At 42.0% G+C, this 19,138-nt stretch overlaps 1 pseudogene; it reads left to right on the top strand.

Moving 5' to 3' along the window:
* Positions 1 to 5,455: 5,455 nt before the first annotated feature.
* LOC139560040 (acyl-coenzyme A synthetase ACSM3, mitochondrial-like) lies at positions 5,456 to 9,922 on the top strand (annotated as a pseudogene).
* Positions 9,923 to 19,138: the final 9,216 nt, after the last annotated feature.

The raw sequence follows: 19,138 nt of genomic DNA on the forward strand, positions 1-19,138 counted from the left end.
TAGATATACAAAAACCCCTAGACAATAGAAACACCCATACCACCCTCGTCACACCCTGACCTAACCAAAATAATAAAGAAAACAAAGATAACTAAGGTCGGGGCGTGACACCAGTCCACACATTTTAAAGTTTGAACGGTGTTTCTAGCATAAACGGTGTAAGAGGAGTAGCATTCCAAATCATAATAATTATAAGAAAAACAAGTACAGTACGTCGAAGTTTTAAAGTGGGGACTCTTGCTTCGCAAGCCTCATTAATAATAATAATAATAAGTATTTTGAATAGTTAAAGTGGGGACCCCATTAATAAATCCCCAGGTATTAATTAATGGAATTACATCAGAATTGTATCAGTTGTTCTCTGAACAAGTAGCTCCCTTCCTACTTGAAGTCATTCTAGAGAGTATTCAAAACAATGTTCTCCCTCCTACAATGAATTAAGGTTTATTAACACGGATCCCTAAACCGAAAACAGCCTTGCTTCTCATCAATAACTGACGTCCAATGTGTCGTCTTAATAATGACTATAAGATATTACCCTTACTAGTGTCAAAGATAATTAAAGAAGTCCTGGACGCAATCATTGACGAGACACAGACATATCTCTAACCATATCAGACTAGTACTAGACATACTTGACTATGCAGACCTAATAACTGAGGATAGCTGTATATTTTTGTTTATTTCTATAATGCATTAGACACAGTAGACACAGTTCCTCTTCTTACTCCCTTCAATAATTTCGCTTCAGGGACTTTTTCTGTAGGTCTACTAAGACTCTATACGAATGGTAACAGCTCTATCAAACTGAAACATGGCACTTCACCTAGATTTGAGAGGAATTAGGCAATGTTGTCCTATCTCGCTGTATCTGTTTTTATCAGTCAACCAACTTCTTACAAAATCTACTAATAATAGTCCTGTACGAGGTATTTCCATAGCTGCCAAAGAAATTATTATAAGCCAGCTGGCTTTTCTGAAAGACGCTAGTCGATTCCCATATCGATCAATGTGACAGACCAGATGGAAATGGATTCTGTTTTAACATTAATAAATGCGAACTCATGGGAGTCAAAGATTCTGTGACACCCTCATATTGTGGTACTTCACTGAAAGAAGAACTTACATATTTAGGCATAACCATTACTAAGGATTTTAAAAAATCGAGAGTCTTCCTAAATTTTAACCCAGAAGAAGCTAAATCAATGGCTACAGTTGGACTTAAAGTATCTTTAAAAGGAAGTCCTAATAACCAAGGCTGAGGGTATCTCTAGACTAACATATGCTGCTTTATCTTTATATATTGATAGTAAAATAAGCAAAGAGATACAGCGCCTTCGGAAAGTATTCAGACCCCTTTACTTGTTCCACATTTTGGGACTTTTCAGCCTTATTCTAAAATGGCAACAAAAACAATCCCCCTCATCAATCTACACACAACACCCAATAATGACAAAGCAAAACCAGGTTTTTAGAAATGTTAGCAAAAAAAAACAAAATACCAAACTCAAATATCACATTTACATAAGTATTCAGGCCCTTCACTCAGTACTTTGTTGAAGCACCTTTGGCAGAGATTACAGCCTCGAGTCTTCTTGGGTATGACGCTACAAGCTTGGAAAATTGGTATTTTGGGGAGTTTCTCCCATTCTTCTCTGCAGATCCTCTGAAGCTCTGTCAGGTTGGATGGGAAGGGTCTCTGCACAGCTATCTTCAGGTCTCCCCAGAGACGTTCAATCGTGTTAAAGTCCGGGCTCTGGCTGGGCAACTCAAGGACATTCAGAGACATGGCCCGAAGTCACTCCTGCATTGTCTTGGCTGTGTGCTTAGGGTCGTTGTCCCGTTGGAAGGTGAACCTTCGCCCCAGTCTGAGGTCCTGAGTGCTCTGGAGCAAGTTTTCACCAAGGATCTCTCTGTACTTTGCTCCGTTCGTCTTTCCCTCTGTCATGACTAGTCTCCCAGTCCCTGCCGCTAAAAAACATCCGCACAGCATGATACTGTACAGATGGTGCCAGGTTTCCTCCAGACGTGACACTTGGCATTCAGGCCACAGAGTTCAATCTTGGTTTCATCAGGCCAGAGAATCTTGTTTCTCATGGTCTGACAGTCTTTTAGGTGCTTGTTGGCAAACTCCGAGCGGGCTGTCGTGTCTTTAACTGAGGAGTGGTTTCCGTCTGGTCACTCTACCATAAAGGCCTGATGGAGTGCTGCAGAGTGGTGGAGTGCTGCACAGATGGTTGTCTTTCTGTCAGAATGACCATCGAGTTATATGTCACCTCCCTGACCAAGGCCATTCACCCCCGATTGCTCAGTTTTGCCGGGTGGCCAGCTCTAGGAAGAGTCTTGGTGGTTCCAAACTTCTTCCATTTAAGAATGATGGAGGCACTGTGTTCTGCAGACATTTTTTGCTACCCTTCCCCAGATCTGTGCCTTGACACAATCTTGTCTCGGAGCTCTACGGACAATTCCTTCGACCTCATGGCTTGGTTTTTGCTCTGACTTACACTGTCAACTGTGGGACCTTATATAGACAGGTGTGTGCCTTTCCAAATCATGTCCAATCAATTGAATTTACCACAGGTGGACTTCAATCAAGTTGTAGAAACATCTCAAGGATGATCAATGGAAACAGGATGCATCTGAGCTCAATTTCAAGTCTCATAGCAAAGGATCTGATTACGTTTTTCTGTTTTATATATTTTTTATAAATTTGAAAAAATGTATGAAATCCTGTTTTCGCACTGTAGACCAGATGCTTTTTAACTTTTTGTGGAAAAACTGTACCCATTACATTAGGAACACTGTTGTAATGAACACATGAATATAGGGGCTTCATTTTCCTGACTTTTCTACCTTATATTATACTTTTAAGATCAATTGGATAAAACCATTCCAAGAAGACCCTCTTCTATGTGCAACTTTATTCCTCATCAAGTCTTCTCTAATTTTGGTGGCCTTAACTTCGTGTTCTTTTGCAATTATAGGATTGGCCAAGTTCCAGTGAAACTCTCTGCTTTTCATCGGCAGGTTATGTTGTCATGGCCCTTAATTTATAAGCATATTATCTCTCTGCACAGATATTATATTTGGAATAATCGGGACATATTTTTTTTTTTTCATTTTGGTTCCGAAATATTATCCTATTGGTGAAACAACTTGTAAATGCAGACGATCTTAATTATCACTCGACAACATCCCTCTAACACCTAAAGATTTTGCAATCGTTTTAAAAGCCATTCACTCAGATGTTGCTTTATTATTGAGGAACATGTCAAGACCTGACCCTAAGAACTTACCTTCGATTACCCCTGTTGACTCACCAATAGGAAAGATGCATTTTTATTTTTGGTCCGTACAACAACAATAGAGCTATGCGTGCCTTGTTTCCGCAGGATGTTGTCTCCATACCTTATGTCATACCTTAATGGAATCGTTTTATTGCTCATATCCGTGTTACATATTTTTATCAGTAGATTTATAATTGATCATATTTATGAAGGTTTTACCCTATTGTGGAGAGATGTACTGCTTGGATTCTTTACCTACGATATAAATCATTTCATTTTTTTTTTTTTTATTTCATTATTCTTTTGGACAAATTTCATACTCACAAATTTACAAAAAAAAAGATATACACTGCTCAAAAGAATAAAGGGAACACTTAAACAACACAATGTAACTCCAAGTCAATCACACTTCTGTGAAATCAAACTGTCCACTTAGGAAGCAACACTGATTGACAATACATTTCACATGCTGTTGTGCAAATGGAATAGACAACAGGTGGAAATTATAGGCAATTAGCAAGACACCCCTAATAAAGGAGTGGTTCTGCAGGTGGTGACCACAGACCACTTCTCAGTTCCTATGCTTCCTGGCTGATGTTTTGGTCACTTTTGAATGCTGGCGGTGCTTTCACTCTAGTGGTAGCATGAGACGGAGTCTACAACCCACACAAGTGGCTCAGGTAGTGCAGCTCATCCAGGATGGCACATCAATGCGAGCTGTGGCTAGAAGGTTTGCTGTGTCTGTCAGCGTAGTGTCCAGAGCATGGAGGCGCTACCAGGAGACAGGCCAGTACATCAGGAGACGTGGAGGAGGCCGTAGGAGGGCAACAATCCAGCAGCAGGACCGCTAGCTCCGCCTTTGTGCAAGGAGGAGCAGGAGAAGCACTGCCAGAGCCCTGCAAAATGACCTCCAGCAGGCCACAAATGTGCATGTGTCTGCTCAAACGGACTCCATGAGGGTGGTATGAGGGCCCGACGTCCACAGGTGCAGGACGTTTGGCATTTGCCAGAGAGCACCAAGATTGGCAAATTCGCCACTGGTGCCCTGTGCTCTTCACAGATGAAAGCAGGTTCACACTGAGCACATGTGACAGACGTGAGAGTCTGGAGACGCCGTGGAGAACGTTCTGCTGCCTGCAACATCCTCCAGCATGACCGGTTTGGCGGTGGGTCAGTCATGGTGTGGGGTGGCATTTCTTTGGGGGGCCGCACAGCCCTCCATGTGCTCGCCAGAGGTAGCCTGACTGCCATTAGGTACCGAGATGAGATCCTCAGACCCCTTGTGAGACCATATGCTGGTGCGGTGTGCCCTGGGTTCCTCCTAATGCAAGACAATGCTAGACCTCATGTGGCTGGAGTGTGTCAGCTGTTCCTGCAAGAGGAAGGCATTGATGCTATGGACTGGCCCGCCCGTTCCCCAGACCTGAATCCAATTGAGCACATCTGGGACATCATGTCTCGCTCCATCCACCAACGCCACGTTGCACCACAGACTGTCCAGGAGTTGGCGGATGCTTTAGTCCAGGTCTGGGAGGAGATCCCTCAGGAGACCATCCACCTCATCAGGAGCATGCCCAGGCGTTGTAGGGAGGTCATACAGGCACGTGGAGACCACACACACTACTGAGCCTCATTTTGACTTGTTTTAAGGACATTACATCAAAGTTGGATCAGCCTGTAGTGTGGTTGTCCACTTTAATTTTGAGTCCAAATCCAGACCTCCATGGGTTGATAAATTTGATTTCCATTGATCATTTTTGTGTGATTTTGTTGTCAGCACATTCAACTATGTAAAGACATTTTTTATTTAAGTATTTAATAAGAATATTTCATTCATTCAGATCTAGGATGTGTTATTTTAGTGTTCCCTTTATTTTTTTGAGCAGTGTACATTTTTACTTTACAAAATGAAATTGAACAATATGTTAAGATAATGAAATATTCCACCAACAAAAAAGATGTTAAAATTATAAACGTGTGTATGTCCCTTAAGGTCTTTGTGTAATTTGCTATTGTGCCCCGTAGCCCGACTGTCCTTTGTATACTCTTTATGTATACTTCTGTTCCCCATGTACCTTTGTAGGGATTTATTACTGTAAAATAATAATAACTTGTAGCACCGTGACTACTTCACCCATTCAGTTTAAGGAATGGACAGAACTTGCCACATGTCGGGGAGTTGGACTGTGGTAATCCTGCCTTATCCTTCAAGCCGTTCCAGAGAAATTCCTTGGGCGCCATTCCAACTTTCCAGCCTGCAGACACAGCAATATGAACTGCAAACAACATGATGATTTGAGGTGATCTTGGAGATCTGAGAGGTAGCTTTTGAAGGGGGTTTAAACTTCATGAGACTTTCATGTATCAACTTTAGAGGTTCTGCCCAGTGTTCTTCTCAAATCAGTGATTTGCATAATGCATAGAATGAGAGATTGTTCTAGCAATGTACTCAATTTTTCTTCTGTATGCATCTACAAGTCCCCCACAAAATGTATTTTATTATTTTATCAAGTTGATACGAAAGTAGTGTTTTCTTTCTCCTTTGCACAATAGACACTGGGAAACTTTCCTTTGAACTGGAGACACTCAGTGTCACGTCCTGACCATAGAGAGCCTTTATTTTCTATGGTGGAGTAGGTCAGGGCGTGACTGGGGGGTTAGTCTAGTTTATATTTTCTATGTGGGGTTCTAGGTTGTTTTTTCTATGTTGGGGTTTTGGTATGATTCCCAATTAGAGGCAGCTGGCTATCGTTGTCTCTAATTGGGGATTATACTTAAGTAGCATTTTTTTCATCTATGGGTTATGGGATATTATTTATGTTTTGAGTTAGTGTTATAGTCACGGTTCGTTAGTTTATTGTTTATTGTTTTGTCGTTGCTAAAGTTTCACTTCTTTAATAAATTATGTGGAACTCAACATACTACGAACAGCCATGACACTCAGCATATTCCCAAATTAATTGAAATATCAGATCTGTGGACATAGGGTATATCCTTCTCAAAACTTCACTGACTATGAGTGTCAAACAACAATAATATCCTCAGATACCTGTGAATTTCAACTTTGCAAAATATGTGATATGTGCTTGATGTGTGGGCGAAAGAAATGAAAGGTACAGGATGCTTTTTCATCTAGCCTACAACTTCCGTCGCATGAATATAAGTTGTTATGGAGGAATGAACAAATTGTAACACTTGATTTTGAATCTGACATAGTTGTAATAACAGTTGTTTTAACTCCAAATGACATGCGTTATTATGTCAGTGTTATGACAACATCATCATGATGGCCTTAGGTAGGAGAGTTTACATATCATTCATATTGGCAGAAGGCAATAATTCACAGTTTCAGATGAACCAAAATGACATGACAATTGTTCTTTCAGGAGCGTTCTTTAATTCTTTCAGGAGTCTGTGGTCTCAACCAGCAGGACACGGTTTTTCTGGTACTACCCAGGGTTCCAGAGGGTTTTCTCATCAATGTGGTCCATCTCAGAACAGGTGAGCTGGGAAAGATCTAATAGATCAATATTATTGAACAGAGTACAAGAGTACGTTGATAGGATCATTGTGTTGATTGTATTGATTGTACAGAAAATGTTTTGAGATGTGTTGCAAAGAAACAGATATGCATTTTTGGTGCAATACAATACTATGTTTAAGCTTTTACTTACAATGCTGTTATTATCTGATTGTTTCATGTTTCCGCTTCTTTATTTGTCTGTACTTATTACAAGTCCCTAAGACCCTAGTTTTGTCCCCTCACAGGTACAGTCCTGCTACCAGGCACCTCTCAGCTGACAACCATTGACATCCTCCACCGGCTGCAGACTTGAGGCCCACTGTGTTATCACAGACGAGTCCCTGGCCTCCCTGCTGGATGCCGTGGCCTCTCAGTGCTCCAGCCTGCAGCACAAACTGCTGGTGTCCCCCCACGAAGAGAGAGGGATGGATGAAATTTGGAGATCTGGTGAGGTAATGATAATGAGAGTTTTATCGTAATGGCTCCAACTCACTTTGTCTGATCTACTGGTTGATCTACACCTTTGACTGCTTGTTACTTTCGGCATTTCGTCCCCAACTTAAAATAACAACTTTCTCTCGCCGTAGAAACGCGTCTAGCGACCATGAGTGTGCGGAGACTCGCAGATATGACCCTATGACCATCTTCTGCACCAGCGGGACCACAGGGTCCCCTAAGATGACCCAACACAGCCGCAGCAGCTATGGGATAGGTCTTACTGTCAACGGAAGGTAGTCCCTCCATCATAATCATAACCATAACTTTAACCACAGCCAAAACCCCAACACAACCACAACATGACCACAACCAGAGCAAAACCATAGCATGGGTTGAACTTAGATTGCACTAATGGCTTTTGGACTGAAACCCATTTAACTGAACCCTAATCCTAATTGAGGGTTTGTCTCTATCACCCTCCTTCCCTCCCTCTCGCCTGTCTGTGTGGAGGTACTGGTCGGGCCTGACGGAGAGGGATGCCCTGTGGAACATGTTGGGCCAAGTCTGCCTGGAGCAGTGTCTACGCTCCCTGGGTGTCTTCATCCATGAAATGCCCCGCTTCAACAGTCATACTGTACTAGAGGTGTGTGTGTGTGGTCTGAAAACACTTATTCCCTTCCCTCTTTGATGTCGGCACATTTTAGGGAAATGTATTACTTCAGATCTGCAGGCACTAAATTTGACCACTAGAGGGCGGTGCAAGACAGGTATTAAAATGTTGCACAAAAAGAATGGTGTCTAAGCTACTCTGTCGTTTCACTTCCAGGTATTGATAGCAGGTACCTTTACGGGTACAACGATCAAAGCCGGGTCTTTCGGGAAGGCTTCACCAGCGTATGATAAGCGGGTAGGTGCAGTCGACCAACCACAGTGTGTCTGTAGCACAGCAACAGTGTTGGAGGTGATCAAAGTCATTCGTTCGTTCATTCATGTGATGTGTGCTAAACCATCAACAAATAATCAATGGGAATGCAATAAAGTTGCCACTTTTTGATACAAAATGTGGACATTGGCGACATATGTGTTCCTATCTCAGGTGGTAGATGAAGCTGGTAGTGTCTTGGCCAATGGAGTGGAGGGGAACCTATTCCCTCTTTACTGAATACACGGCATGAAGGACCACTTCACTGCAAGTCAACTAGATGCCACTAGGTCTTCCTGTCTGTTTTCTTCCAATAGGGATTGATTAAATATCCACATGATTGATTGGTTAATTGATTGATTGATTGGTGCTTCTATTTGATATTGATCTGAACTTTCTGAAAAGCATTATGAGATTGAGTGTTGCTTTGTTTCCTTGTAACTTAATGTTGTAATATTTTGTGTACACATCTATGCAGTGTGACCCGGTGCGGACAGAAGAGTGCTACATTGGGGACTTTAGGGTCGTAACGGATGAGGATGGTTACCGGATGTTTGTGGGTCGAGCTCATAACGTCACCTCTCAGCTGGGTAATACACTATGGTTGAGTTCCTGCCCGACTACATGTGCAGGCATTGCATCAACCAATGGTTGTGTGCCACGTTATCAGCTGTGCAGTCGGGCATCAGATTTCTACGTCATCTGATGTGGTTAGCTGATTATGTTAAATACCAACCCAGGCGTTGCAAGAGTTGGCATCTGTCTGGAATGTAGTCAGACAGGAACTCAACCGATATCTGTGGGGCACAAATGTAAATTCGAAATTCTTCTCAGTCCACGGAGAAGGTCCATCTGAGTCCGGGAAACCGAATGGAAATGTTTCGTTGACTATGTCTGGGTTGGTTGTTTAGGTACCATATTGGTCCCTTTGAGGTGGAGAGCGCTTTGATAGAACACCAGGCTGTTGCTGAGTCAGCCTTGGTCTGCAGCCCTATCAGAGGTGAAACTGTCACATCCTTTTGCAATATTACAACAACAAAGAAACGACTTCGATTGATGAACACTGTGTTTTTCACTTGTAAATATAAATCAGTGATTTATATAAACAAAATATGTCACAAAGCAAAGTCATAGAACTTGGAATATGAAAATCTTTTCTATTAAAAAAATTATATGAGGCAACTATAGTATCTACTATATAAACATACAAACCTGTGTGTGTGTGTCCTATCTTTCACAATCCATTTAGTTACCCCATGTTCCTCAGATGTCTTCAACTGAAGTCTGCCACGTTGCATTTTCTTCTTCACACACTTGTTGGAGTTGATGACAGTGTGTGCCCAGTCCAGTTATTGTGTGACGTCTGTATAGAACCTTGGGAACTGGACCATCTGACAGGCCACACTCCAGGATACCACCTCCGACAGCATGGTAACACACACCAGAGTCCCCCAAGAAGTTGCTAATCTGTAGGTGATTAAGTGGACGCAAGATTTCCAACCTTGTCTCAATCAGTCCATCCCTCTCATGGGCCATTGATACATGCATTTGTAACTGGTGACACTGTCTTTTGTGTGTATTTGTATTTTTGTAACATTTTATGTACACGCTGCTATTCCCCTGTTTTGCCTTCTTACCAGGTCACCATCGCAAAAGAGGTTTCTAACCTCAAAGGGCCTTAACTGATTAAATAAAGGTTAAATAAAAAAATAAAATCAAGTAGTGGCAATTTGATGTTTTGAGTAGCAAGTTCTAATTTCTCCCAGCAGAGGGAGACCTCAACACATTTTGCTATGACTTTTGCCATGTTAATTTGATATCTGAGTGAGTGACTAACAAAATCAATGGGCGACCCCCCGGTCTGTAATTCAACCAAGTTTAGATAGCTGGCTAGACTAACTTACCAATTTATTTGAGTGACTTTCAGTGACTGACATAAGAGATAAAAACTGCTGATGCAAAACCAAATTTCAAATTGCACCTTATGTATCAAACTATTCTAACTCTCAACAGTAAGTTGAGATCGCGACGGAGTTGCTAAAAAAAAATGTCTGGCCCTAAGCGGTTGCTTATGTCGCTTATGCCCAGGGCCTGCCCTGGTCCCCGGAACAGAACATCATGTGTGTGATAATTCCTTCATAGGAGCTGTTACCGTGTCCTGTATGTGAAGTTAGCAGCCCTCAGCAGCCTGTGTAAGAGGCGTCCCTTCTCTGGTTGGACCGAACCCAGACACCATGCAGTTCTGGCCAGCCTCGGCCCTGTCAATTGGCCCTGGGGGCTCCGACAATCCCACCCTGTCCCCTAGCATCGCCTGCCGGATCAGCTGTGACAGAGGCGGGAAGAGCTCTTCGTACAATGCCTTGGCGTTTTTCCTATTTTGTTGCAATACAACCTGTCATTTAAATGTATTTTTATTTGGATTTCAAGTAATGGACATACACAAAATTGTCCAAATTCGTGAAGTGAAAAAAATAAATAAACTTGTTTTAAAAAAAAGAAAATGAAAAGTGGTGCGTACATATGTATTCACCCCCTTTGCTGTGCAGCCTCTAAATAAGATCTGGTGCAATCAATTGCCTTCAGAAGTCACTTAATTAGTTAAATAAAGTCCACCTGTGTGGAATCTAAGTGTCACATGATCTGTCACATGATCTCAGTATATATACGTGTTCTGAAAGGCCCCAGAATCTGCAACACAACTAAGCAAGGTGCATCACCAAGCAAGCGGCACCATGAAGACCAAGGAGCTCTCCAAACATGTCAGGGACAAAGTTGTGAAGTACAGATCAGAGTTGGGATATAAGAAAATATATGAAACTTTGAACATCCGACAGAGCACAATTAAATCCGTTATTCAAAAATGGAAAGAATATGGCACCACAACAAACCTGCCAAGAGAGGGCCGCCCACCAAAACTCACGGACCAGGCAAGGAGGGCATTAATCAGAGAGGCAACAAAGAGACCAAAGATAACCCTGAAGGAGCTGCAAAGCTCCACAGCGGAGATTGGAGTATCTGTCCATAGGACCACTTTAAGCCATACACTCCATAGAGCTGGGCTTTACGGAAGAGTGGCCAGAAAAAAGTAATTGCTTAAAGAAAATGGTTAACGAGAATGTGATGCTCCGTACACATTACAGATTGTCTAATGGAAAGCCTCGCAAGGAATTTTCCAACTAACCAGTTCTTGGCGATACTTTCTTTGTTCTAGATTCTGTAAAAAGTGTGTCTTAAAAATGTCCATGCCCAGCTGCAGATGGTTCTCCAAAAACCATAGAACATTCAGAAAAATAATAAATCCACATTTTGTGTAAGAGTGAGAAACGCCTCTTGCATGTGTGTTATGTGTGTTTGTTTTGGTCGCGCGGTGTGACATACAGTACCAGTCAAAGGTTTGGACACACCTACTCATTCAAGGGTTTTTCTTTATTTTGACTATTTTCTACATTGTGAATAATAGTGAAGAAATCAAAACTATGAAATAACACATATGGAATCATTTGGTAACCAAAAAAGTGTTAAACAAATCCAAATATATTTTATATTTGACATTCTTCTAAGTAGTCACCCTTGCTGTGATGACAGCTTTGCACACTCTTGGCATTATCTCAACCAGCTTCATGAGGTAGTCACCTGGAATGCAATTAAGAGGTGTGCCTTGTTAAAAGTTAATTTGTGTAATTTCCTTCTTTCCTTCTTAATGCGTTTGAACCAATCAGTTGTGTTGGACAAGGGGGTGGTATACAGAAGAAAGCCCTATTTGGTAAAGACCAAATCCAAATTATGGCAAGAACAGCTCAAATAAGCAAAGAGAGACAACAGTCCATCATTACTTTAAGACATGAGGGTCAGTCAATATGGAACATTTCAAGAACTTTGAAAGTGCGGTCGTAGAAACCATCAAGCGTTATGATGAAACTGGCTCTCATGAGGACCCCCACAGGAAAGGGAGACCCAGACTTACCTCTGCTGCAGAGGATATGTTCATTAGAGTTACCAGCCTCAGAAATTGCAGCCCAAATAAATGCTTCACATAGTTCAAGTAACAGACACATGTCAACATCAACTGTTCAGAGGAGACTGCATGAATCAGGCGTTCATGGTCGAATTGCTGCAAAGAAACGACTACTAAAGGACACTAATAAGAAGCAGAAACACGAGCAATGGACATTAGACCGGTGGAAATCTGTCCTTTGGTCTGATGAGTCCAACCGCCGTGTCTTTGTGATACGCAGAGAAGGTGAACGGATGATCTCTGCATGTGTGGTTCCCACCGTGAAGCATGGAGGAGGAGGTGTGGTGGTGCTTTGCTGGTGACACTGTCTGGTCAATGACCCAACACACGTTCAGGCTGTGTAAGGGCTATTTGACCAAGAAGGAGAGTGATGCAGTGCTATATCAGATGACCTGGCCTCCACAATCACAACCTCAACCCAATTGAGATGGTTTGGGATGAGTTGGACTGCAGAGTGAAGGAAAAGCAGCCAAGAAGTGCTCAGCATATGTGGGAACTCCTTCAAGACTGTTGGAAAAGCATTCCATGTGAAGCTGGTTGAGAGAATGCCAAGAGAGTGCAAAGCTGTCATCAAGGCAAAGGGTGGTTACTTTGAAGAATCTCAAATCTAAAATATATTTTGATTTCTTTAACACTTTTTGGGTTACTACATTTGATGTCTTCACTATTATTCTAAAATGTAGAAAATCGTAAAAATAAAGAAAAACCCTGGAATGAGTAGATGTGTCCAAACTTTTGATTGGTACTGTACTTCTACACGTGGCCCCGGCCGCATTGCATAGAAACGACTAGGTCCTGCAAAGATGTTGGGAAAAGAAAGATGTCTGGCATTTAAAATGGCAAGGGAACTTTTCCACTCAGTGCAAAACGTGGATTTAATATATTTCTGAATATCTCCTGCAACTGGACACGGACATTTATAAGATACACTTTTTACAGAATCGAGAACAAATAAAGTGTCACTAAGAAAGGGTTAGTTAAAAATTCCTTGTAAAGCTTTCCATTAGCAAATCTGTAAAAGGTATTATTAGAGAGCGATAGTAATGGTGTCTTTTTGTAGGCACTGGAGGCTAACTCTGCCACGGCTCATTGAGAAATGTATGTTTTTTTTGTGGGTTCATGTTAACTGACTGATCTTATACTTATTGTCCTATGAGATAACATCACCTAACCCTGTGTTAACCTCAGACCTTATTTTCCAACATGATATCATAGGAAAACGTCATCCTGGCATGTTTTAGTAAAAAGGTCAAATGTCATCATGACATATTTCTCAGTACATTGTAGTCAATGGGAAGGATGAGTGTCATAGGGTTGACGTTTTTTTAAATATATACAGTATATATATACAGTTGAAGTCGGAAGTTTACATACATCTTATCCAAATACATTTAAACTCCGTTTTTCACAATTCCTGACATTTACTCCTAGTAAAAATTCCCTGTCTTAGGTCAGATAGGATCCCCACTTTATTTACAAGAATGTGAAATGTCAGAATAATAGGAGAGAGAATGATTTATTTCAGCTTTTATTTCTTTCATCACATTCCCAGTGGGTCAGAAGTTTACATACACCCAATTAGTTTAGGTAGCATTGCCTTTAAATTGTTTAACTTGGGTCAAACGTTTCGGGTAGCCTTCCACAAGCTTCCCACAATAAGTTTGGTGAATTTTGGCCCATTCCTCCTGACAGAGTTGGTGTAATTGAGTCAGGTTTGTAGGCCTCCTTGCTCGCACACACGCTTTTTCAGTTCTGCCCACAACTTTTCTATAGGATTGAGGTCATGGCTTTGTGATGGCCACTCCAATACCTTGACATTGTTGTCCTTAAAGCCATTTTGCCACAACTTTGGAAGTATGCTTGGGGTCATTGTCCATTTGGAAGACCCATTTGCGACCAAGCTTTAACTTTCTGATTGATGTCTTGAGATGTTGCTTCAATATGTCCACATAATTTTCCTCCCTCATGATGCCATCTATTTTGTGAAGTGCACCAGTCCCTCCTGCAGCAAAGCACCCCCACAACATGATGCTGCCACCCCCGTGCTTCACAGTTGGGATGGTGTTCTTCGGCTTGCAAGCATCCCCCTTTTTCCTCCAAACATAACGGTGGTCATTATGGCCAAACAGTTCTATTTTTGTTCCATCAGACCAGAGGACATTTCTCCAAAAAGTACGATCTTTGTCCCCATGTGCAGTTGCAAACCGTAGTCTGGCTTTTTTATGGTGGTTTTGGAGCAGTGGCTTCTTCCTTGCTGAGCAGCCTTTCAGGTTATTTCGATATAGGACTTGTTTTACTGTGGATATAGATACTTTTGTACCTGTTTCCTCCAGCATCTTCACAAGGTCCTTTGCTGTTGTTCTGGGATTGATTTGCACTTTTTGCACGAAAGTACGTTAATCTCTAGGAGACAGAACGCGTCTCCTTCCTGAGCGATATGATGGCTGCGTGGTCCCATGGTGTTTATACTTGCGTACTATTGTTTGTATAGATTAACGTGGTACCTTCAAGCGTTTGAAAATTGCTCCCAAAGATGAACCAGACTTGTGGAGGTCTACCATTTTTTTTCTGAGGTCTTGGCTGATTTCTTTTGATTTTCCCATGATGTCAAGCAAAGAGGCACTGAGTTTGAAGGTAGGCCTTGAAATAAATCCACAGGTACACCTCCAATTGAATCAAATGATGTCAATTAGCCAATCAGAAGCTTCTACAACCATGACATAATTTTCTGGAATTTTCCAAGCTGTTTAAATGCACAGTCAACTTAGTGTATGTAAACTTCTGACCCACTGCAATTGTGATACAGTGAATTATAAGTGAAATAATCTGTCTGTAAACAATTGTTGGAAAAATTACTTGTGTCATGCACAAAGTAGATGTCCTAACCGACTTGCCAAAACTATAGTTTGTTATCAAGAAATGTGTGGAGTGATTGAAAAACTAGTTTTAATGACTCCAACCTAAGTGTATGTAAACTTCCGACTTCAACTGTACATTGCAGTCAATGCGAAAAGATGAGTGTCACAGGGTTGTTTTTCTCAATACATTGACAGCCAATAGGAAAAGATGAGTGTCACAGGGTTGTTTTTCTCAATACATTGGCAGCCAATAGGAAAAGATGAGTGTCACAGGGTTGTTTTTCTCAATACATTGGCAGCCAATAGGAAAAGATGAGTGTCACAGGGTTGTTTTTCTCAATACATTGGCAGCCAATAGGAAAATATGAGTGTCACAGGGTTGTTTTTCTCAATACATTGGCAGCCAATAGGAAAAGATGAGTGTCACAGGGTTGTTTTTCTCAATACATTGGCAGCCAATAGGAAAAGATGAGTGTCACAGGGTTGACTTATATCTCAATACATTGCAGTCAACAGTGGTGTTAAGAAAAAATATTTTAAAGTACTACTTAAGTCGTTTTTTGGGGTATCTGTACTTTACTTTACTATTTATATTTTTGACAACTTTTATTTTTACTTAACTACATTCCTAAAGAAAATATTGTACTTTTTACTCCGTTCATTTTCCCTGACAACCCAGAGTACTCCTTACATTTTGAATGCTTAGCAGAACAAGAACATTGTGAAATTCACGTACTTATCAAGAGAACACGTGGTCATCCCTACTGCCTATGCTCTGGCGGACTCACTCAACAGAAATGCATCTTTTGTAAATCATGTCTGAGTGTTGGAGTGTGTCCCAGGCTATCCATGCATTTTAAAAACAAGAACATGGTGCCATCCACTTTGCTTAATATAAGGAATTTGAAATGATTCATTATTTTACTTTTGATACTTAAGTATATTTTAGCAATTAAATGCACTTTTGATACTTAAGTATATTTAAAACCAAATACTTTTAGACTTCTACTCAAGTAGTGTTTTACTGGGCGACTTTCACTTTTACTTGAGTAACTTTCTATTAAGGTATCTAAACTTTAAGTATGAAAATGGTGTACTTTTTCCACCATTGGCAGTCAATGCGAAAAGATGAGTTTCACAGAGTTTATGTTTTTCTCAATATATTGCAGTCAATGGGAAAAATGAGTGTCACAGGGTTGATGTTTTTCTCATTCAGCTCATGTCTGTCTCTCCCTCACTCTACCTTTTCTTTATCCCCCTCATTCTCTTCTCTCTCCCAACCTTATTTCACCCCCTCCACCCTCTCTCACCCTCTCCATTTCGCTCTCACTCTCTCTCCCCCTCCCTCACTCTCCACCTTCTCTCTCTCTCCCTCCCCCCTCCCCCCTCCTCCTTTCCCTCCCTCCACCTCCGCTCAACTCTCTTTCCCTCTCCCTTCTCTCTCTCCCTGTACCTCCTTCACCCTCTCCCTTTCACTCACTCTCCCCCTTCTCTCTCCCTCTTCACACCTCCATTCTCTCTCTCTCTCTCCTCTCTCCCACCTCTGTCTGTCTATTGACTCTCTCTCTCCCCTCCCCTCTCTCCCCCTCTCTCACTCTCCCCTTTCTCTCTCTCTCTCCTTCCCCCTCCATTCTCTCTCCCTCTTTCATTCCCTCTCTTCCCTCCTCTCCTCTCCCCCCTCCGCGTGCTCTCATCTGTCTCCCTCCCCTCTCTCTCACATCCCTCCTTCACCCTCTCTCCCCCTCCCTTACTCTCCCCCTTTCTCTCTCTCTTTCCCCCTAAACTGTTTTAAACTTCAAAACTGCCCCTATGACCCCCAATTATGTCACTTCCTGTAATCACTTGTTAGTTGGATTAAGGCTAGGGCTGAAGTCTAACCCAAACCCTAGCTTCATGTCCACTCCCAGCTCAACTCTTTCTCTCACCATAAACCTAACTTTAGCTTCATATAAACTCCCAGCTCAACCCTAACTCTAACCCTGACCCTAACCCTCACTTAATTTCCACATGTTGGCTCAACCCTTCTGCCGATGTCACTCAAAAGCACGAATTCAGGCTTCAAGTGAGGCCTACCTGTCTGCCATGTGGTGGGGGGAGGGGCACATACATTAATTGTTAATTGGGTTAAGGTTAGGATTATGTCTAAGGTTGAGGACCTAACCCTAGCTGTATGTCCACATCCCGGCTGAACCCTAAACCTAGCCTCAACTCTAACCCTAACCCAAGCCTCGTATCACATCCTGGCTGAACCCTCAACTCTTCCTGTCTATCTGTGTGTGGATATGTCTGTCTGAGTATTTCATCAATTTACCCATTTCAGCTCTATCACAAACTTTTTTGCCTTGAATGCAATGTATTGACTTATGCACCAAAATACTGTCTGTGGAGGTGGGAAAGTGGAGAGAGGGGTGGGGGATAAGAGAGAGAGAGAGAGGAGGGAGAAAGAGGTAGAAGAGGGAGGAAGGGAGAAAGAGAGTTTAGGGTGTCATGTATGTGATTCCTTTTCTATGCGTCTGTAACGGATGTGAAATGGCTAGCTAGTTAGCGGGTACGCGCTAATAGCATTTCAATCGGTTACGTCACTTGCTCTGAGACCGGAAGTAGGGTTTCCCCTTGCTCTGCAAGGGCCGCGGCTTTTGTGGAGCGATGGGTAACGACCGTGCTTCGTGGGCAACCGTTGTTGATGTGTGCAGAGGGTCCCTGGTTCGCGCCCGTGTCGGGGCGAGGGGACGGTCTAAAGTTATACTGTTACATTGATGCTGTTGACCCGGATCACTGGTTGCTGCGGAAAAGGAGGAGGTTGAAAGGGGGGTGAGTGTAACGGATGTGAAATGGCTAGCTAGTTAGCGGGTACGCGCTAATAGCATTTCAATCGGTTACGTCACTTGCTCTGAGACCGGAAGTAGGGTTTCCCCTTGCTCTGCAAGGGCCGCGGCTTTTGTGGAGCGATGGGTAACGACCGTGCTTCGTGGGCAACCGTTGTTGATGTGTGCAGAGGGTCCCTGGTTCGCGCCCGTGTCGGGGCGAGGGGACGGTTTAAAGTTATACTGTTACACGTCCATACAGTGAAGCTAATCTTACCCCATTGAATGCAATGTATTACCTTATCCATCAACCCTGTGGCACTAATCTTTCCCATCGACTGCAATTTATTGACATACGATTGAATTGTTTGACGCTTATCTTTTCCAATTGACTGCTATGCATTGACATAAGAATCAACCCTGTGACACTCCTCTTTTCCCATTGAATGCAATTTATTGACATAAACTTCAACCCTGTAACAATCATCTGTTCCCATTGACTGCAATGTATTGATAAATACGTTAACCCTTTGACACTCATCTTTTCCCATTGACTGCAACGTATTCAGAAAAATATCAGCTACTGTGACATTTTACCTTTTTACAAAAACTTGCCGGGATGACGTTTTCAGGCTGATAACGGGCTGTATTTTCAGTGTTCATCCCAAAACCCCATTCTTTCCCAATTCATTTGTCCCATAGGAATGGCTTAATGAACCAGAGGTAACGCAGGTTTTTAGGACCTCTGTTAAGCTCCCTTCCTCCCATGCCAGCACGCCATCTATAATTGACAAAACAAAAGCACATCCATCTTCAAGTTTATCTAGAGACTTATTTACTGGGTAGTTTCGTTTTATAAGCAATTCAGTCATGATTTAAAAAAAATCTCTGGACAGAATGCTGAGAGGTAGCATAATCACAAGAAACAAGAGTTAATTGGATTTTCTATAGCTACACTGAACAAAAATATAAACGTGTGGTGCTGGTCCCATGTTTCATGAGCTGAAATAAAAGATACCAGAAATGTTCCATACGCACAAAGATATTATTAATCAAAAATGTTGTGCACAAATTTGTTTACATCCCTGTTAGTGAGCATTTGTCCTTTGTCAAGATAACTCATCCACCTGACAGGTGTGGCATATCAAGAAGCTGATTAAACAGCATGATCATTACACAGGTGCACCTTGTTCTGAGGAAAATAAAAGGCCACTCTAAAATGTGCAGTTTTGTCACACAACACAATGCCACAGATGTCTCAGGTTTTGAGGGAGCATCTAATTTGCATGCT

The sequence above is a fragment of the Salvelinus alpinus genome, chromosome 30 (assembly GCF_045679555.1).
Source record: "Salvelinus alpinus chromosome 30, SLU_Salpinus.1, whole genome shotgun sequence".
NCBI classification, from domain to species: domain Eukaryota; kingdom Metazoa; phylum Chordata; class Actinopteri; order Salmoniformes; family Salmonidae; genus Salvelinus; species Salvelinus alpinus.